We start from the raw sequence: 21,734 nt of genomic DNA on the forward strand, positions 1-21,734 counted from the left end.
AGAAACAAACCAGGGAATGTGGTTAGTTAGACTAACTAGCACTTTCCCATGTCCCCAGCTTCCTCCCTTGTATGACCTTGGGGATGTCATCTAGTCTCTCCTCCCCCCCAAGTGCTCTCATTCATAGAGATGGGGATAACATGCTCTTGCTTCATGGGGTCTGGAGCACTGGAGACAAAATTATGTAGTGGCTTGTCCTTTATAAACTACCAAGTGGTGTAGACATGTTGCTTGCTCTGAAGGGAACCGATTATTCTTAACCCTGCACACCCTTTCTTCCCTCTTTCCTATCTCCTTCCTTTTTCTCTGTCCCCTGTGCTTATCCCTGCCTCTGTTTAAAGCTCATCAGTGGCATCCGTGGTACTTAGCTTTTTGTTAAGTGAAGGTGGCATGGGCATTTGGAGGGTAGTGGTTACTTTTCTGAAATATATATATATATATATATATATATATATAAAGTGTATTTCTTTATTTGGAGCACGAGATGGAGAGGGGCAGAGAGAGGGAGAGAATCCCAAGCAGATTCTGCGCTGTTGGTGCTGAGCCCGACGTGGGTCTTGATGTCACAAACGGGAGATCGTGACCTGTGCTGAAGTCAAGAGTTGTCACCTAACTGACTGAGCCGCCCAGGCGCCCCTGAAATGTTGTATCTCTCAAGGACTTTAAACATGGGATGGGATGGAGCTGTTGCCAGCAGAAACGGTGGACCCGAGGTGCATTTCCAATAGCGATCGCTTGCTTTTATTTTGTTTACTGCTTGGTCCTGCCCGGTCAGGTTAACCAAACTTCTGTAAAGACAGAGGCTTTACCTGAATTTTTGAGGGACTCGTCCCCGCCTCCCCTCGATACCCCCAAAATGGGGACTTGGGTTAAAAAGATCTGATTACCTGCTTGTAGCTTCCTTCCGTGTTCCAGCCTATGCTAGGCAGTAGCATCGCCTTATGCTTCCTCTTGTTTTTCTTTCTAATTGACCCTTAATTTACTTTTTTTTTTTTTCCATTTAGGCAATTCGAAGGAGAGGCCTGTGCAGCTTGCATGATAATGTATTAGAAAGGCATTTTCAAGGAATAAATTATTAGCATTGTTTATATGCGTGGTTCAAATTTACTGGCAAATGGCTCAGGCCTCGGTTTTACGAGGTAGCTGTCTGCCAGGCTCCTTCTGGGCAAAACCCTGAAATAGAAGTTCCCTTTTGGTTTCCCTCATCCACACGTCCTTTGCCTCCTTCCTCTCCTTTCAACACTTCCTAACGTTCCCGCCCCTCCAGAACTCTGTGGACACACTGGGCCTTTTACACCTTAAGGTGAAGACATTTTACGGGGTCGCCCCCAGCTCCAGACCGGCCCCCCACGAAAGTGAGGTGTGCAAAGGAATAAATCTTCAATGGTATAATTTTAGACCGTGTGGCAACTGGGAAGGGCGGCTATTTTGGGCTGTGGGGCTTTCTCCTTGACCTGAGATGGTATCACTTTGCCTGCCGCTGGCGCGCTCGGCCGGGCCTGCACGTGGTCCTCTGAGCAACGTGCCTGCCATTCCTGGGGGTGCTGCTTCATTCCTCGGCTGGGCGGGCCCGTGCTCCGCCCGAGTCCTGTGCATCCGGGCAAGGGCGCGCGCCTGTCCACGTGCGCCCACCCAGGTGGCGTGTCCGGGTAGTGGCCCAGGCTACCCCTGCGCGCAGCATAGATGGGAGACACTCCCTTCCACTTAGGGAGCGGGGACGTGTCCTGGTCCAGGGTTTGCCCAGCGGTCACCGTTCTGCGCGTCATCCCCTCTCCGAGCACGGTGGCCGGGCAGTCTCCAGACCACAGGATCTGTGCGCCCTTCCTGGGAGGCCTCACTCGGAGCCGCACTTGGGGCGTCCTCACAGCGACCCTGACCACCCCACTGGCTATCTTCTCGCTCAAGCTCCTGATGGGCGGCAGCCTGCAGACCCCTGTCCCCCTGGGGAAGCGAGTCAGGCCCCCTGCAGCGGGTGGGCGGGACAGAGACAAGAAGAGCCGAGTGTGCCCCAAACAGCAGTGCTTTCCGGAAGACGCAGAGTCTAGACAACATCATCACTGGGGAGAATATCCTGCTCATCGTTGTTATTGTTTATTGTCGTTTTTGTTTTGTTTTTTTGAAAGACCGAGAGAGAGAGAGAGAGAGAGAGAGAGAGAGAGAGAGGGAGAGGGAGCGCGAGTGGGGGGAGGGGTAGAAAAAGAGAGAGAGGTAGGATCCTAAACAGGGATCCAAGCTGAGCTCGGAGCCCCACTCAGGGTTGGAGCTCATGACCGTGAGATCATGACCTGAGCTGAAATCAGGAGTCAGAAGCCCCGGGGGCACCTGAGGGTGGCTCGGTGTGTTAGGCATCTGATTCTTGATTTCAGCTCGGGTCATGATCTCACAGTTTGTGAGTTCGAACCCCGCGTCAGTCTCTGTACTGATAGCCCAGTGCCTACTTGGGATTCTGCCTGCCTCTCTCTCTGCCTCTCCCCTGCTTGCTCTCTATATCTCTATCAAAATAAATAAACTAAACAAAAAACAAACAAGAAAAAGAGCCAGAAACTCAATTGACCAAGCCACCCAGGCACCCTTTGTTCATAGTTTTTACAACCTAAAAAGTACGCATGAGGCCCAGAGATCATTCAGGAAGGAGGAATAGCATCAGGAAAGAACAACAAAAATGGAAATGGTTATTTGTTTTAAAGGATCTGAGCTTATTTATGCCAAAAAAGGGAAAACAGACGCCTTCTATAGGTAAGAAGAGAAGAGAATGTAGCTCTCTCTTCTATAAGTCCCCTGGTCATTTAAAAAAAAAGGGAGAATTCTGGATTTGAAGAGAGAGAGAGAGACAGAGAGAGAAGGAAAACAGGCTGAGGAAGAGACTGGGATATTAGAAGAACCCGGCTAAGGAACAGAAAAGAGTGGAGGGTAGACAGAGAGAATAAGATTAAGAGATAATATTGCCTTCCCTTATCTGCTGTTAAATTAAATTTAGCAGATACTCTGAGAACAGACTGTGTCTCTTCCAGCCTTAAGATTGATCCACTTAAAAAAGGCAACACACATTTTACTATTATCTGTCATGGCACAAGGTGTGGACTGGGCTCCGCTGGTTGGCCTCCTGTGTGCAAACTTTCACAAGGCTGAGGTCTGCTGGTGGCCTAGGCTGGGGTCACCCGTAAGGCAAGGCTTCCCCATTGGCACATGAGAACTGAAGATGGCCCTTGCCGCGGCCTTAGCCCGGGCCACCAGCAGAAGTGCCTGCTTGCTTCTCGCTGCATCTCACCCCTGTGCTCGTGTCCTGGCCTCTCAAGGCTCCCAAAGTGGGTAACCCAAGGGAGCAAGGTAGAAGCTGAACCACCTTTTCCGGCCTGGCCCAGGCACATTCTCTGTGGGTCCATGAGTCAGGAAGTTCAGCTCAGATTCAAGGAGAAGGTGCATAGACTTCCTATGGACTTGTGAGTGTACAAGAAATTGTGGCTGGGTCTTAAAACCACTAAAATGTTCCATCATGATGTCCTCTGTTCTCAAACTTTAAACTGTCTTGTCTAGCTGGAGCTAGAAAAGTCAAGTCAGTAATCCTTGCAAAGGAATGAAATACCCATTCTCAAGAAGGGTGACTCGATAGAGGAATATGAGCCAAGTGGGGTGCAGTCAAGTTTTGCATGCAGAGAGGCCTGAGGCATTGGGTAGGTAGGAAGGTCCGTGGCCTCTTACCTTTTGGAGGGCTTTGCAGGCCAATCAGATGGCAGTGGCTAACATTCCTTATCTCTGGAAGGGGTGTTCTGGCTAGCCTTATTCAAGCCCGAATGTGTGCTCTTAATAACTTATCTTGTTACCTGTTTTCTCTTCTCCTGCCTCACCTTTATTCCAACCAACCATCCTTTCTTTCAACTACATTATTCTTCTGTGGTCCAAAAGCTCTCTCCATCACTTTATCTTCCTGGTCATCAATTTATACTTTCTGTGCATGGAAAAGACTTTTTACCACCCATTCCTCTTCCTCACTTTTCACTTCTCTGCTGCCATTTGTCAGACCAGTGGCTCTCCCTGACATTCTCTGTTTCACTCGCCTGACCGCTTGAAAATCTGTATTGTTTGTTGAGGGCCCCCTCCTTAGGGCTGTTGTCTGTTGCCTTCTAACACCATGTCCTATATTCCATGTAGCTCATGCCTTTCTTCTCTGCTCTGACTTGTCTTATCCCAGGTGCCCTTTATCTAGCACAGTGTCACAGGGCCATGGCCCCTGGTGTGCCCAAGCCCAGCATCTCCATCAGATATAGTTTTGACATCTTCACTGTGAGGCCTCGTCCACACCCACAGACTTTCAAGCAGGGTTTGCTGCTCAGCTGATGACCTTTGTCTGGTAAGTTTCCTATTTATTATCTAGGATGATAATCATATCATCTAGGTAAATATCTAGATAATATCAAAACTAAAGACACTTTTCCCCCTCATCTTAGTCTCTGGTCTTCAAATATTATTAATTGTAGACATTCGCTTCTTAATCCTCACGTAGACTGGGATCCCTTTCTCCTCTTAGTATAAGGGTGAGACATGCCTGCTGTGGGAAACTTAGAACACATGAAAAATCCTAAGGAAGAAAACAAACGCTGTAGACGTAAATATTGTTAAGACCTTGGTGTGGGTCCTTCTCATTTCTTCCCCTTTATACTTATCATTTTTATTTACAAAAAATAGAACTACTACTTAGATGGGAAGTGCCTTCCTTCAAGTGGTTTGCTGTTTTATAGACTCAATGGTTTTCTTAATGTTTATTTATTTCTTAAAAATTTTTAAAGTTTATTTATTTTGAACAGGGGACGGGCATTGAGAGAGAGAGAGAGAATCCCAAGCTGGCTTTGCCCTGTCAGTGCAGAACTCAGTGTGAGGTTGGAATCCATCAGCCATGAGATCATGACCTGAACTAAATCAAGAGCCAGACACTTAACTGACTGAGCCACCCAGGCACCCCTTAAATGTTTATTTATTTTTGAGAGAGAGAGAGAGAGAACGAGCACACAAACACGGGAGGAGCAGAGAGAGAGGGAGACACAGAAGCTGAAGCAGATTCCAGACTCTGAGCTGTTAGTATTAAGCCAGATGCAGAGCTTGAACCCCTGAATCCCAAGATCATGACCTGAGCTGAAGTTGGATGCTTAACCAACCAAGCCATCCAGGCGCCCCATGCATGATTCTCTTGAGAAAAGTGCCAGAAGTTGCATCTTCAGGCCACAAATTATGGACATTTAAAGAGTTCAGAAGTGGCACTGCTTTCACTGAATCGTCTAACTTATTTACATCCCAGTCTTTCCCATTTTTTTCTTCTCCACAGTTTCAGAGACAACGTGTCTCTTTCTGGGTCCAGGATTTGTCGTATGCTCTGCTTCCAACAAAATGAAAACAGTGTCATATCTGACATTTTATTTATTTGTTTACTTATTTATTTTTACATCTGACATTTAAATTGGGGCTCTTATGAGTAGATTTCACTCACTCACTCAGTTATGCACTCACATGCCAGGTGTAGATTAAGTTTGCAAATAGACTAGGCCTATAGGATCAGTTTATATTCTCAGAGCTGACTCCTGCTAACTATGGAGTGGGCTTTGGAGCTTTGAAGAAGAATTTTAGCCCATTCTAAGGAGGTCAGATAGTGACCAAGGCTGAATGATATCTAGGGAATCTTTGCTCTCTACAAATAGGAATGTTGGAAATAAGTACACCTTGAGCCTTTGATCTGCTGGGGATGATCTCCTACCTGTAGACCCTTCCTTGGCTTCCAGGCTCAGGAAATATCAATATGAAAGTCAACGAGATGTTTCTTTGAGCCGTACATGATGCTGAGCACTGGAAAGACAAAGAAAACCCAACAGGCTCCCTGTCTTCAAGGGGCATTGTCCGTTGGACAAGCAGATGTACAACAGTTCTAGGTCAAAGTTAAATTTGCCGGAATGGAGGAGGTTATGTGTAAGGAAATTCTTGAGCCAAGGTCTGCACAGTTAGCCTTATGGTGTCCAGAGGTGTTGGTTGATCCAAAGTTACAGCACTTAGAACAAATTTTAGTTGCCAACAGTTAACAACTGGAGATTTCTGTCTCACCTTGGGAAAAAAAAAATTAGTAGTATTGGCAATACTGAGCCCTCATTTTACCTTGGCAACAGTGAGGAGAGGCTTATCCCTTAGCTAGGGCATAGGTTCTTTTTTTTAGCACTGTCCTCACCACTTTTGCTGTCTGTATGAGCTATGGGCTTCTGACCACAAGCCTCGTTAAGGGGCCTTTATTCTTTCACAGACTATCAGAGAAGGCCCAGAGAGCTGTGCTAGATAGGAGAGCTGCAGGGTAAGCAGGGATTTGCTTACATGGAGGGTGGACCATCCATGAGGGGCAGAATAGCATGTGCAAAGGTACGGGGGCTTGAGCACAGAGGCCTGCATGGGCGATGATGGGCTGACGGGATGGAAGAGGAGTTGGATATTCGAAGGAAGGGACCGAGAGAAAAGAGTTGGGGAGGCATGCCAGGGTCAACTCTTGAGCACCCAGGCATGCCAAAATAAGGAGTTTAGATTTTTTTTTTTGGCTATAAAAACTGCATATGATGATTGGTCTTAGAATAGCTCGAAAGCGTTTCTACTAACAGTGCCATGACATCAACGGTGGCAACTTGCAGAGTATATTATGTGCAGATTGTCATTATACCTCCTGACGTTGAGCCCGGGAGACATGAGCTTTTATTACCTTCACCTTACAGGTGAGGAAGTGCAGATAGAAGGAGGTTGCTTAAGTGACTTCCCCAAGGTCACAACCAATCAGTGGCAAAGCGGGAAGTGGACCTCAGGCCTGACTACAAAGCTTACCTCTTGACTCCAAGATGGCGTCCCTGCTTCAGAACCACTACCCCCCAGTGAAGGCGGGCTTGCTTTGGGAGTGGGTAGGAGAGGCCGACAGAGCAGGGTGGCTCTTCGTGTCCACTGCAGTGGCAAGCAGGAGAGCGGAGGGCCACACAGGACAGCATCTGTGCAGTGCTGAGAAGAGGGTATGTGAGGGATACATGGGATACATTTCCATCTTCATGGAATCTGCCAGCACTGGAGTTTCCGCTTCCTCCTTTGAATTCTCAAAACAATCTCTGTCTCTTTCCCTGGGCTTGCTTTTGCTATGTCCTCATAACAGCTGTGCGCACCTTACGGCATCTTGTGTAGTTTAAGTTTGCAAGGGGCAGGAGGAGTTCTGCTTTCTTTGCCTTAATTTTATTTTCGCCTTGCTGAGCGCAGTGCTTTCGTAAATGAATGAGTTCCCAAATTATCCCTTTCAGATCATTTCTCCTTACGTAGGCATTTATTTGAGAAGTCCTGCGCAGGGTAAACACTTTTTTTCTTTTTTCAAATAGGAAAATCATTTCTTTACCCAATCTACTTGAAGCTCTTTGGAAACGTGAAGGAAAGTAAGACGGGGAAGTTGTTTAAAAGCAGCAAACCTTTTAAGAGCCAATGTCACATTTATTGCTGTAAAATATTTTTCTCTCTCTGTTAGACATCTGGTTCCCATTACATACAGTATTGGGTACTTGAGTTCACCAGGCATTTTGCATACCAAGCAGCGTGCATGTGAAATCTCCCCCGACGCCCCCCAGTTCGTATCTGTTCCTAGCTGGCCAGCCCTTCTATCACCAACTTAATTCTCCCCTGTATGCTTTTGAGGTTAGTTTGTTCATACTTAGCTTGAGGACCAAATTGCCGGCGTCTGAGAAATGAGGAACTTCATTGAGGAGTCTTTGCTTCGTGTCACCGCATGGTCCGACTCTATAATCTAGCGCTGAAGTCAATGAAACATCTCAATCTTAAGTCTATATTTCCCAGGAACATTGACCCAGAAATGAGAAACACAATATGGAATGTTTGCTAATGAGTCATGAATTTCATTATAATTGCTTCCACATTCCGGATAGCGCCCTTAAACCATCTAATCTTGACACATCCTGCAACAATCCCGTGTGTTGTAAATGATTTTGTTTTATTCCTTAGGTTACTGTTAAGGGGTTATTTTATGCTTCATTTCATCTTCTTAAGAAAACCACACACGTGTGTATGCACACTCACACTCTGATGTGTGCGTACGCGCGCGTGCACACACACACACACACACACCATTGAGACTTTTGCTCTGATCTGTATTTTTTGAAATAAAATAATTATGAAACCAATAGAAGCCTTCTTCTTCTGGTTCAGAAATAAAAATAAACACATTTAGGAAGAGGGTTGAAATCTGGCCTGTTTTGGAGTTCTAACTCAGGTCTCTGAGAATGAAAGCCAGAATTGAGCAATGCCCAGGCCAGCCTCTGGACTTAAGAATCTATGACTGGGTGGATGGACGCAACTAGCATTCAGTACAGTAATAATGGAAAATTAAATACGACTTTTAAAAACTGCTCACATTATAAAGTGACCTATTAGCATTATACGACTTTAGCACTTGAAGTGACTGATTCTACTTGTACAGTTTGGCCCATGGCAAGCATTAAAGAGCTACAGAATCTTGGGGGTATTTTTATTTTTTGTTTTCAATCTCTTTTGGGTTACTTTAAAGTGGATTTTCTTTAGAATAAAGCTTTGTTCCTGCCGCAGAAAAGGACGTGCGGAAGAAATCGCTCTGTTTTGGTGGAACTAGAGGTAACTGTGTTTTTGTTTTTTTCCCCTTTGCTTCATGAATCAATAAGGCAAACATTAAAAACATTTTTGCATTTTTTCTCCTTTTTTGTTTTTTATTAAGTGAAACTGTCTTCACAGCTTGTGGATATTATCCTGGAGAAGTAAAGATGGAATGGCCTTCTCAGATGAGCTTTTATAGCAATCAGACAGGCATTCTTTTCCTGCACCTGGTTGGCATCCTGTATCCTGCTGAATCTTTTCTGTGCAAGCCCATGGGTCACTAAGATGTGGCTGCCATGTCATACCTTGAGCTGAACTTAATTTAAGCATTTTATTGCAAAACAGGGGGACTTCTGAGCAGCTCTGTGTCTTAAATATACCTACTAAATGAGTTGCAGGTTTCCGAAAAGGAAGGATGAGTATGCAGGAATGTCATTCATCTTCGAATTCAACTTTATGATACATACACGCTTTTTCCTAACTCTCATGGTATGGACTACAGGAAGCTTATTAACGGGATAGTATTAAAAATAGCAGCTCTTGATGTGGAGGGAGTCCTTTGTGAACTTCCATGTTTAAGCCAAACTGAATGTTCATCCTAATCTCCATACACATGAATTTCCTGTGGGTGTTTTTCAGATCACTTAATTGTAGAAAAATGGCCTACTATGAGGAGTTCTGAGACAATGACCCACGTTGTTATCCACGTAACCAATGGTGGGTTCTTGAATGTGTAACTGAAAAACTCCAGTAACACAGTTGGAGCCTAAACACCAGACTTATTTATTTGAAACATCTCTTTCTAAAATTGGGCTTTAACGGTAAAGCATCCAACTCTTGATTTCGGCTAAGGTCATGATCTTGCGGTTTGTGAGTTCGAGCCCCACATCGGGCTCTGTGCTGACAATGTAAAGCCTGCTTTGAATTCTGTCTCCCTCTCTCTCTGCCAGGCCCCACTTGTTCTCTATCTCTCTCTTAAGAATAAAAATGAAAAAATAATAAAACTGGGGCACCTGAGTGGCTATGTTGGTTAAATGACTGACTCTTGATTTTGGCTCAGGTCATGATCTCAGTTTGTGAGTTTGAACCCTGCGTTGGGCTCTGCACTGAAGATGTGGAGCCTTCTTGGGATTCTCTGTATAACTTCTTTCTGCCCTCTTCCACTTGCACTCTCTCTCTCACAAAATAAATAAATATTTTAAAACAATAAATAAAATCAGACTTAATTTTTTTAAGACAATGCTAAAGTAGACAGAACTTTAAAGGCACTCTGGCTTCTTGTGAGTTTTTCACTAACACTGCCCCGTAGCTTATAATAGCTCTCTCTTCCAAAGCCTGGAATCTGGAGAAGAGAGTAGAAATACCTGTTATTGACCTGAATTAGGATAAAAGGAAAAGAGAAGATAAGATCGTAGCCGTCGGCACTTTGTTTATGAAAACATCATTTTGAGGATGAGCTTGAATCAGACCAAAGTCATGTACCTCCCTCTTCTTCCAGCATATTTGACATGCCAGCCTGATCAGACCAAGAGAACAATGCCCAGAATTAGGGCATTACCTTTCCTGTATGCTAGTGCCATGCAGGATAGCATCATTTAATCCTTATGATTGTTCTTTGCTGTTCTAGAAATACATATGAAACTAAAAAAGAAACATAGAAAGATAAAAATATGAAGGTGTATGAATATAAGAACAAAAAGTAAATTGTTTTTAAAACAGTTATCCTGTTTTATTTGAAAAGTTTTAGGACGCACAAGAAGCTGTAAAAATAAATTAGAGATCTTCTGCTCCCTTTACCCAATTTCCCCCAAAGATAACATCTCACATAACCATATACCTGGTCAACATTAGGAAATGGATTCAGTAGGGGCACCTGGGTGGCTCTGTTTGTTTAGTGGCCGACTTTGGCTCAGGTCATGATCTCACGGTTCAAGAGTTCGAGCCCTGCATCGGACTGTGTGCTGACAACTCAGAGCCTGAAGCCTGATTCAGATTCTGTGTCTCTGTCTCTTTCTGACTTTTTCTGATCATGCTCTGTTTCTCTCTGTCTCAATAATAGATACATTAAATTAAAAAAAAAAAAGGAAATGGATTCAGTAGCATCATCTCAGTTATAGAACTTATTTGGACTGAAACAATTTTTACATGCATTTTCTTTTAGGGCACATGTTAATATGTAGAAATGCATTGATCATTAGTGTTAAGGGAGCATCTCTCACTGGGATTGATGGGATACAATATTCTCAGATGGTGTGGTTTTGTATATCCCATGACTGACTAAAGAGGAGGTAGGATTGGTTGTATTAATGAAGACCCTTTATCCATATGTTAATTGACTAAAAGAATAACCAATCCTCTATCAAGTGCCAACTGGAGACACAAAGATGGTGGCGTTGACTCTGCAGAACTCACAGGAGATAGAAAGAGAATCAACACAGAGAGCCATATACCACAGAGCAAATGAAACAACCCCCCATTACTAAACCCCAAACAGTATGTTAGCCATAAAGAGGTTAAGATGCATGCCTCCCATTCTGTGGCTCTTACTGTTGGGTGGAGAAGACCAGACCATTAACAAGTAGTGAGGACAGAGGGCTCTACCACGGGGCAGGGGGCTCAAAGTGCATAGGTCCTGACTTGGTCAAAGGGTGCAGGAAAGTGACTCAGGAGCATGTTCTGTAACCACGGTCAGCTTTTCAAGATGTTGCCAGTGACCACTTAAAGGATCTTTGGAGCGGCTTGCTTCGTTCAGAGCCTACAGAGCCCCTCCTAGCCTTGGTTGTTGCATTTGAGCGGATGGCTTGCTAACACAAGAGCAGTCATTGTTTCTTAGGACTGACTCAGATGCCCTTTGATATCATACCTGATATACCAGATCTTCCCTGCTCAAAGCCGACAGGCCTGGAGCTGGGCTCACACGGAACAGGGGGTGGAGAGAAGTCTGTTTTCTAGAGGTGAGGGGGGAAGTGGTTCCCTAAAGCATGGTTGGTAGCCAGTGCCAGAAAAATAAAACCATTGTGTGCTTTAAAAATTGAGGTTCCTCATTCAGACTGTCACAGTACTATCATCTGCTGGCCAGTTATAAATGTGATTCTGGGTGTTTCCTGCTTAGAACCCCTCAGTTGATTTGCACTAGACTCCAGGGGCCATCCAGAATTCCTACTGTGGCCCAAAAGGCCCTGTGCGGTCTGGCCCAACCTTCCTGTGTCCCCAGGCTGGTCACATTCCACTTGACTTCCAGTTCCCACTGGTCCAGTCTTGCTGGACTGCTTAATGGCCCTTTAACTTGCTAAGCTGTGTTCCACTTTTGGGCATTTGCCAATACTTCCCTTTTTCTCTGTACCTTCATCTGTAACCTCATTCTTTAAGCTTGTATTGTAAGGTTTTCTATACTGAAGCGTCTTGCCTCTACGAAGCTCTCATCAAGAGTCCCGTACTGACTGACACCCATATCTGTATCCATACCTCTTGCATGAATTACATATATAATCTTCTATTCAATGATACAATTACATATCTGTCTCCCCTATTATACTGTGAGTCCCACGACAGCAAGGACGATATCTACTTTTGTGATTTTCTCCTCCATGTTCAATCAGTATTTGTTGAATGATGTATTGATGGACAGATCGATGAGTGAATGACATAATGATACAGCCCTTCCTTTCTCCCCAAAGTTTAAGGAATGTCCCGTCTGCGATTTGGACGCATTTATAAACTCTTTGTTTTGGGATCATTTGTTTTGGGTTCATTTCTGAGGTCTGTCATGTTCAGGCAGGAATAGCTTTTCACAGGAAATCATGGTTGATGCAATTTGGTTTCCGGTTTTGCCTCCTCCAGTGGGTTCTGTTTCCTGTGTTTTCTCTGGTGTAGTTGTCATTTCAAGGCCACTCCAACAAAGGAGTGGCCATTCCTCACCAATGTCATGGCCATTCATTGGCAAAGAGTAGCCGAGAGCCACTTTGCCAATCGCAGGGCTCTGAGCATGGCACTTGCTCTGAGCATGGTATGTTGGTGATCTTGACAGTGGGAACATGTCATCAGAAAGGTCCAGCACACCCTTGGAAAAGTCTGTACCTGGATTCTAGATCCAAACCCTGTCTTCACTGGCTTCAGGATGGAAAAGGCCATAATGGATGGGGGTGAGGGAGGGTCACTTGAGGATCAAATCTAAGAGATATTTGGAACAGGGAGAGAGAGGGAAGTCAGGGACCATCTCCATGGAGGAATGATCTTTTAGCTAATTCTAGATTGATGGTCAGATTTGAATTAGTTCTATGGAAATATGTGACAGGAGGTAAGGATGAGGCAGAGGGAGTGGTGTGTATAAAGGTCTTAGAGATAAGTCTGATAAAAAGACTCAACCAAACCTCTGGAAAATTTGAATATAAACACAAGTCTCTCAAAAAGAGTGGTCCATCCCCTGTCCCTCAAAATTGATTCATCTACATAATTTCTTCAATTTTGTGGCTTGTGTTACCTAGTCTAAGCATATGTTAGTAATCAAATATAGATTATTTATCTTATATTTAGGTAGGTAGGTAACAATCTGCGTGGATTCAATCCCTTTCCTCCTTTCCTTGTAGGTCTTTATCAAAGTGTGTATGTATGTGTTTGTGTGTGTGTGTGTGTGTCCACGTGCATGTGCACACACAGATCTTTACATTTATTTGTCTGTCTTGCCCAGACTTAAATGAAGATCACAAGATTTGTTTATCATAAAAGATTTGAGATTCTGGAAGGTTGCTCCCAATGGTGAATGTGTAGCAAGTATAAAGGCAACATGGCCAGCCAGAAGGAGGTCAGAGTTTGGAGCTAAATGCCTGGGGACAAGGTTCAACTTTGCAATTGCAGACTTGTGACTCTGGGCAAGTCACTTAACCACTCTGAGCCTCAATTTCCTCCCTTCCAACTTTGGGGTGACAATTAGATTATTTGCCTCCTTTGCCTCATAGAATTACACATGTGAGGGGATCTGTCTGAAAGAAATTCAAACATTATGAAGCACTTTGTCAATATCAGGCATTATTGTATACAATGAATGTACCCTTAAAAATTTTCCTGGTTACTGGCAGTAAGTGCTGTAAGTGTGGATGAGATCTTCCTGGCTTAATGTCACTTGAAAGTTTACAATAACATATTTCAAACATGGTGGCAATGTAGCAGCTAGACATTCAAACATTTCTAAAAGCAATGGAAATTTACATTGTGTTGCAGGCTTATCATTTACATGGCAAGCAATTCAGTGTACAAATATTGAGAAAGAGAAAGCCAATCCCCAAAGAAAGACGGGTAAAACCTTTTGATTTATAGCAAGAAAGATATCAAAGTGAATTTTCCTGGGATATTTCTGGATAGCTTCTTTAATAGTATGTTTGGAAAGGATATACCATTAGAATCACTTTTCAGGATATAGTAATAAACTCTCAAAACGTTTTATTTAACCAGGAAGTAGCTCGGGTTAACTGGGAGGAAATGCAAACACATTTTATATGTAACAAAAGACTCTCTCGAACATCAGGTTTAAAATATGACAAATCTAAAAATGCATATCCAGGTCAGTACGGAAAAAATTAGTGAGATTCTTTTGCTATAAAAAAATGACTTTCTAGAAACTCAAATCGGGCTCGTATTAAAGAGAACAGGGATGGATTTATTCAGACAACGCAAGCCCAGGCAGTGTTTGGTGGGTAGTACAGACTGGGTTATTGATGAGTGGCTGGGAATTGGAATGTAGAATAATTAACATCTTGAGAAGTATAAAACCATAAACCAATTTTAGTCAAAGGTAGATTTCTTTTGTTTTGTTTTTCCTTCTTTCCTATTTCTCTCTTGTCAGCTGGGACACTCCCCCCCGCCCTTTACCCTTGAGACCCTTATGAATGAAATGAAAACAAATATTAAAATACTATGGAGGAACAACACGAGTGGCTTTGGAAATGTACCAGCTACAAGTGGTTGTATTCATTGGCTTGCTGGTCAAAACCTCCGCCAGCCGGTGCATGGAGGAAGCTGAGGAATGCTTTCTTGTGGACATCGGAGATCAAGGTTTTGGATCTTGAAAAGACAAGACTTGTGGAGTGGGGGAGGATGCGATGCATTTAAAAGCGGTGAATACATTGTAGGGCTGTCTTCAGCCACCAAGGAGAAAAAAATTAAGGTGGTGTTCCACAACTAAGGAGTGCAGATGAAAGATACATTATGGCCTGCTGGAGGCTCACGGGGCCCAGAGTGGCCACAGGACACTTTGCTGAAGTGCCCCAGGATGCCACCTCACCCACCCCGGAGTGCTCCAGCAGCAAGATGGCTCTTGAATATCAGAATCTTGCTTTTACCATTCCTTGAGAAATTTGTTTTTTTCCTCCTTAGTAGAAAGTCTTCAGCCTTGGGAGGTGAGCCCACGGTTAGGGGTTACTTAGCTCAAGCCTCAGAACGCACACACTGCGTCTTTAAGAAATAGTTTACTTGTGAATCAGTAAAGGTACCAGACAAAGCAGCCATTACTTATGCATTCCTGCCTACCCGGCAAGGTGAAAATAATAGAATAAACATCATATACTTCATTATGATATCGGTTTACACTTCCAGGGTACACAAAAAGAGGCCATTTCATCAAGCTAATTGCCTGAAAGTAAAAGAGAGAGAACTTTAGCTATTAGTCTATTATGGGGCTTTTTTCTTAATCACAAATAGGGGCCGTGTGTCCCTGGGGGGATGTGTATTCTAATTTACAATTGAACTACAGATCAGAGCAATCAATCTTGGGCAGCACTTTTACAGTGTAATTGCTACAACAATAACAAATACAAAAAAAAAAAAAAAAGAAGAAGCAGTAAAAATATTTGTTTCTCAATTCTTACAATTGAACTACAGATCAGTGCCATCAATCTTGGGCATTGCTTTTACAGTGTAATTGCTAAAAAAAAAACAAATACAAAAAAAAAAAAAAAAGAAGAAGATGAAGAAGATGATGAAGAAGAAGAAGAAGGCCTAGCTGAGCTCCAGCTTGAGGCGGAGATATTTCCAGGCACTAGTTCTGAGTGGGAGGGAGAGGAGAACCTCATCCGACATGAATATGCAATGAGGGCTCATTAGCGGCCTAGTGTTGCCATGACGAATGGCATTATCCCCGGCCTGGTGCTGCCTAAACATGAATTTTATAACGACCCATTTATCATGACTTGTCATGAGCTTCTGTACTGTACTTTCTTCCAGCTCACACACCTTTCCCTATTATGACGGTAAAAATCTTCCCCTTCTCTGTTATTGTTTCCTTTTGTATTGATTCCTGGCTCTTCGAAGCAAGCATTCAAATATAGCAACATGCTAATGAGTGATTTGTGACTTCAAAAAGTTGACGAGCGAAAACTCCATCAGTCATTCCGTTTTCCTCCTGGTCGCATAATTGAGAAAAAAGTTAGACTAAACTTTTAAAGAAATTTTCTTAATGTGGGAGCTTCCGTTTTACTGGCAAGTTCTGACAGGGCAGATACATTACACATTTTAAATTAACTACGTTTTCTTCCTCTCGTTAGTTTTATTTCCATTTTTTGTTTGTTTGTTTCTTTTGGTTTTTTGATCCTGTAGAAAAATTTCAATATCTTAAAAGTAGAATTCAAGGGGCGCCTGTGTGGCTTAGTCAGTTGAATGTACGACTTCGGCTCAAGTCATGATCTCGTGGTTCGTGGGTTCGAGCCCCGCGTCGGGCTCTGTGTTGACAGCTCAGAGCCTGGAGCCTGCTTCAGATTCTGTGTCTCCCTCTCTCTCTGCCCCTCCCCAACTCACACTCTGTCTCTCAAAAATAAATAAAAGTAAATAAAAATAAGAATAAAGTACAATTCAAAAGTTTAAAGATATTTCCCAAAGATATTGGAGCTATGACAAAAAGATTAAGGTTAAAATGTTTGAAAGATTTTTTAGTGCTTAGTGTTTTACAGCTGTGTTAATTGATTTCTCACTTAAGACACCCTCTTATATTGTGGGGAGGTTGGCATGTTTTTCCAGGACATACATTTTATGAATAGTAAAACCCCAAACCAACACGAAAGCACCATTCCTTGATAGACACCATGAGGTCTGTCTGAATATTCAGCAGTCACAAAACTGCCATATGCAAAGGCTGGAGTCTTCACCATTGGCCAAGAGGGTGTGTGAGAGCCTCAAAGTTAAGTCCAGCAATTGGTCAAGATTATGATTCCAGATTGGCTGAAGTGCCCTAATTGCAATACAGACCCAACCAGTGGGGTCTATGAATAATCTATTTAGTTACCCTGAAGAGAGTAGTACTAAAATGATTTCTCAGTTCGACTCGGAGAAGTTCAGGAAGGGCACAGGAACACAGGGGAGGAGAATCTGGCAGTATTTTGCACACCCGGGGGGTTATGGTCATTCCTGTCTCCAATTTGTAAATGGTAAACAGCTGGCCAGATCTTTGCTTTTTAAGTTTATTTATTTATTTTGAGAGAGAGAGAGAGAGAGAGAGAGAGAGAGCTTGTGCACAAGCAGGGGAGGGGCAAAGAGAAGGAGAGTCTGAATCCCAAGCAGGCTCTGTGCCATCAGTGCAGAGCCTGATCCTGATGCGGGGCTCAAAGTCACGAACCGTGGGTTCTGACCTGAGCTGAGATCAAGAGTTGGATGCTTAACTGACTGAGCTACCCAGGCCCCCTTAGTTGGCCAGATCTTTTTGAGTGTGGCTATCTCTCTTGTGCCCCTGGATTCCATAGTAACGGTAACAATATTTTTACATAATAATATTTAAACAGTAATACATAAAATTCAGGATAAAATATTTTAAGTATTGATAATTATGTATTTGCAAAACATTTTGTGGTTCCAGAGTTCTTTCATGAGATCCTCAGCTTAACTGGGGACAGTTCCCATTTTAAAGAAGTAAAAATGGAGTCCTGGAGCTTAAGTGACAAGCTCAGGGTCACACAGAACACGAGGGTGCTGAGGATCAACACCTTTATCTTTCTAGGTCAGAACTTCTCTCACCCAAAGCCCCCAGAGCAGAAATTGTTCCTATCATGTCATCTCTTATGGGACTTAGCAGTAAATGAGTGAGTTGGGGAAGGAGCCCATTGTAAAGATGGCCGCCACTTACACTTGAGAGCTGGTTATTCTCAACTACTTACTAGAATTGAAGTTAGCATGTGCATGTCAATGAAAATTCCAGCCATTTAAGCTGGATTATCTTTCATCATTAAAAAATGCAAATAGGAAATGGTTTTCAGTCTGAAGACTTGGGCACCATCTTGGCTGGTATTCTTGTGTTTTGAGTCTGCTAAGGGGGGGAAATATATATATATATATTTGAAGAAGATATCTTTGTGTTTTCCCTTATGAATGAATTAAACATGACTGTTAGAGAAAATTTGGTGGGGAAGGGACTCAAATATTGGCAAATGATATTAAAGAACATTGTGATTATAGCTGAGCGGATTAAGACTGTGTCTATGTGACACCAAACATCTGGATGAAAATGGAAAAAAAATTTGTAGAATCCTTGATTGTTTTCTTTACTTGACACCATACATCTGGAGCTTTAAAAACATCTGGGTTTTGAGTCTTATTTCCCAGGTTTTATCTGGTGTTTGGCCTCATGTACAGAAGGGTGGTAAAGAATTTAATATTATTATTGCTGAATTAAACAAAATTTTGTATTTAATTAATCTGCAAATATTAACTAATGATTCTATTTAATGTAACAATTAATGAATAAATTTTCAAAGCAGGCAAATAAATACAGTGAGAAAGATGTAATTAAGTGATGTAAGAATAAAACTTAGCGGAGGGGCATGTTTCAATACTGGTCATAGGTTACTGACAGCAATTTCCTTGGGCCAAAATCTTTTTAGGTCTTCAGACATTATTTTTTTTTCTTTCCCTCTCATGGAGTAGTCTCTCCCTGTGTTAGGAGGATCTGTTAATTTACAATGTGTTTTGACAATAGTAAAATTTCGTAAACACTTAATAACATATGAGATATATCCAGTAACAGACATTTTCTTTGCCAAGTCAATTATCTGGCCTGATAAAATCAGTGTAAACCCACTCTCCCCGCAGCCTCCTGGCATGCCCAAGGCTGAACCCCCAAGAGGAATGGAATGAAAACAGGTCCTTGCGGGCACCTGCATGGCTCAGTTGGTTAAGTGTCTGCCTCTTGATTTTGGCTTGGGTCATGATCTCACGGTGTGTGGGATGGAGCCCTGCTCAGGCTCTGTGCTGGCTGTGTGGAGGCTGCTTGAGATTCTCTCTTCCTTCTTCTCTTTCTCTGCCCCTCCCCCACTTGTGCTCGCTCGCTCCCTCTCTCTCAAAATAAAAAAATAAACTTAAAAAAAGCCAGAAAATATGTCTTCAAAGACTTGACTGCAATGAAAAGCACCTTAGGCGACTGACCTTTTTTGTGATCTCATCTAAAAAACGTTATGATTATTGAACATCTCTTCCGTAGCTTATTCTCAATCCAATCAGTTCTGATGAAAATAATATGCATGCTTTTTATATTCTCAAGTTTTCAAAATGATTAGTGCTTCCTTGAGATAGCCCATTAATTGGACACACAACCCAGATAAAAAGGCTGAAACCTGGGAGTATATGAAAAAACAGGGCTGTTGCAATTTAAGTGCCTTCAAAAGATCTAATTTGATTTTTAAAAGCAATTCTGCAGATGTGAAAATTAAAGGCCCACAAAAACAAGATATGGTTTAATGAATGTGTAGGTAGGAAACATTTAGAGGTTTCTGTGGACTTACTCTGAATTTTTATTTTTATATATTTTTATTAACTGTTAGGTTGGAAAGATTGAGCCTACCACACAATAGAAATTGCTGGATTTTGTGGGTTGCTATTTCTTCACTGAACCGCCCCCTTTTTCTTGCCCACCGTATTTCTGAAACAACTTGGTACTTCCGTGTGCCGATTTTCACTCCTAGTACCCATCAATCAGATTTCAAATTCTAATCAAGTGAAAGGGTCTCTCCATTTGGTTTGTCTTTGCTGGTTCATCCATGAGCCTGTGCCCCTCCCACCGTAAGCAAATTGTACCCTTATTCCCATCAAAAAGAAGAAGAGGAAAGAAAAGGGGGGAAAAACCCCCTTCTCCTGGCTCTAATGACATTTTCAGTCATTAATGAGTTAATAAAAATCTCAAAGTCATCTGGGGCTAGATACGGAGGAAGAAAGAGAAGTATTGTATGGCAATGGCAGGCTCCCTGGCTGCCCTTGGAGATGTCATGGGTCAGTCATGTTAAGAATGTGTGCGTCCAATCATCTGCTGATTTTTATCAGCAAGCTTCCAGCAGGAACTGACAAGGGCCAGTTTGGGAGTCACAATGAATAAACAATGACTTTTTGGATTGTTGGGGGCTGTGTAATAGAGTGAGGGGTTTATAGGTACTAAAACATGATGACATTAGCAATCAATATACCAATTACCGGACAAGTTATTGGAGGAGGCATTCCCCAGGTCTTCAGCCTTCCTATGCTTTGAAGAGGCCTGGAGCAGGGAGACTCCCCCGCTCAGAGGCAGCCAGGGAACCGAGACCCAAGGCCCTGATCTAAAAGGCAAGCCTTGCTTTTCAGGCTGAAGTAGTCCAGACCTGAGTGCTTTGAATTGCCTGGGGAATTTATTAACAACACAGATGCCTGGGTCTCCTTCCTAGAGCTCCCACCTCAGGGCTGCGGCTTGGTGCTGGTAACCTCTTGGATCTGGCGGGGTAAGGAGCTGCCGTTCTCAAAGCGGGCCCTCAGACCAGGAGCTTCAGCATCTCCTGAGAGCTAGTTGGAAATGCAGATTCTCCGGCCCCTCTCCAAGCTTACCAAAGCAGGACCTCTGGGTGCATGGCTGTGGCTCAGAGATGTGTGCTCCAGTACGCCTCTGGGGGAATCCTGAGGGACCTTACAGATTTGAGAATCGAAGATCCCCACCAGGACTTAGATCTCTGATGCTCCTCATGGTTCATTTATTACTCAAACCAGTTAAGTGTACAAAGAAATGATTTACTTAAAAAATTAAATGGAGGTAAATCTCAGCTTATCTCTATCATGATGTCACTCTCCTACGCTCGCGCAGGTTTTCTTGAATGATCTTGATGCATGAATGACTTTGATTCTAGAAAGGGAAGAGGAAACCTGGCTTTTGAAATTTACTATTTAAAAGAGAAAGGAGGGGCGCGGGGGTGGCTCAGTGGGTTAAGCACCTGACTTTGGCTCAGGTCATGATCTCATAGTTCATGTGTTATAGTCCTGTGTTGGGCTCTGTGCTGACAGCTCAGGGCCTGCAGCCTGCTTCGGATTCTGTGTCTCCCTCTCTCTCTGCCCCTCCCCCGCTCACCCTCTGTCTCTCAAAAATGAATAAATGTTAAGAAAATTAACAGAGGGGAAGTGACTTTGTGAATAATCCTCAAAGGCCAAAAATAATCCATAAGAAAAAAAATCCATGCATGTGGAACATTCACTTACAAATGGAACTAGTACTCATCTGGGCATTCAATGCCCACAGACTCTTGTGTTGATTAGTTAGATCTACTTAAAAAAAAAAAAACAAAAACACAGAACATACAACTGCCCCGGTTCAGAGAAGAACATGAACATGGCCCATGTTCATGACGAATCACAAGAAGAGGAACAGCAAGCTTTCTTGCAGTGAAATTAGGGATTTCTCTTATTATTTACTTTTATTTTTTTTTTTAGTTTATTTCTGAGAGAGAGAGCAGGGAGGGGCAGAGAGAGAGGGAAAGAATCCCAGGCAGGCTCTGTACCATTAGAGCAGAACCCAGTGTGGGACTCGAACATACAAACCATGAGATCATGACCTGAGCTGAAACCGAGAGTTGGACACTTAACCGGCTGAGCCGCTCAGATGCCCTTGGATTATTTCTCTTATCTTGGCCAAGAGTTTTATGGAAGGGGCAGCCCAGAGTTTGCTGAACTTTCAAAGGAGGTGGAGTAGTCTGCCAGATGTACAGTAGGTTTAAATATATTTCCCTGAGTATGTTTTGAAGAACAGTTCCAAGGTTCTAAACATTAATACAAAAAGAAGTCTGGGTCAAGTGAGAAACTCTAGGTCAAACTGAGTTAAACAGGAATGTTTGTAGCAAAGG

The 21,734-nt window shown here is 43.1% G+C and overlaps 1 long non-coding RNA gene across 5 annotated transcripts in view; it reads left to right on the forward strand.

Moving 5' to 3' along the window:
- Positions 1 to 21,734, forward strand: part of LOC120242454 — a 106,687-nt gene that overhangs the window by 33,944 nt on the left and 51,009 nt on the right. Inside the window, exon 4 of one of the 5 annotated variants that reach the window (XR_005531082.1) lies at positions 4,190 to 4,348. The exons of the other annotated variants lie outside the window; for them this stretch is intronic. This is a non-coding gene — a long non-coding RNA (uncharacterized LOC120242454). The remainder of the gene's footprint in view (positions 1 to 4,189; positions 4,349 to 21,734) is intronic. 5 annotated transcript variants of the gene reach the window in all.

The sequence above is a fragment of the Hyaena hyaena genome, unplaced genomic scaffold (genome assembly GCF_003009895.1).
Source record: "Hyaena hyaena isolate Hyena2069 unplaced genomic scaffold, ASM300989v1 scaffold_307, whole genome shotgun sequence".
In the NCBI taxonomy this organism is placed as follows: Eukaryota; Metazoa; Chordata; class Mammalia; order Carnivora; family Hyaenidae; genus Hyaena; species Hyaena hyaena.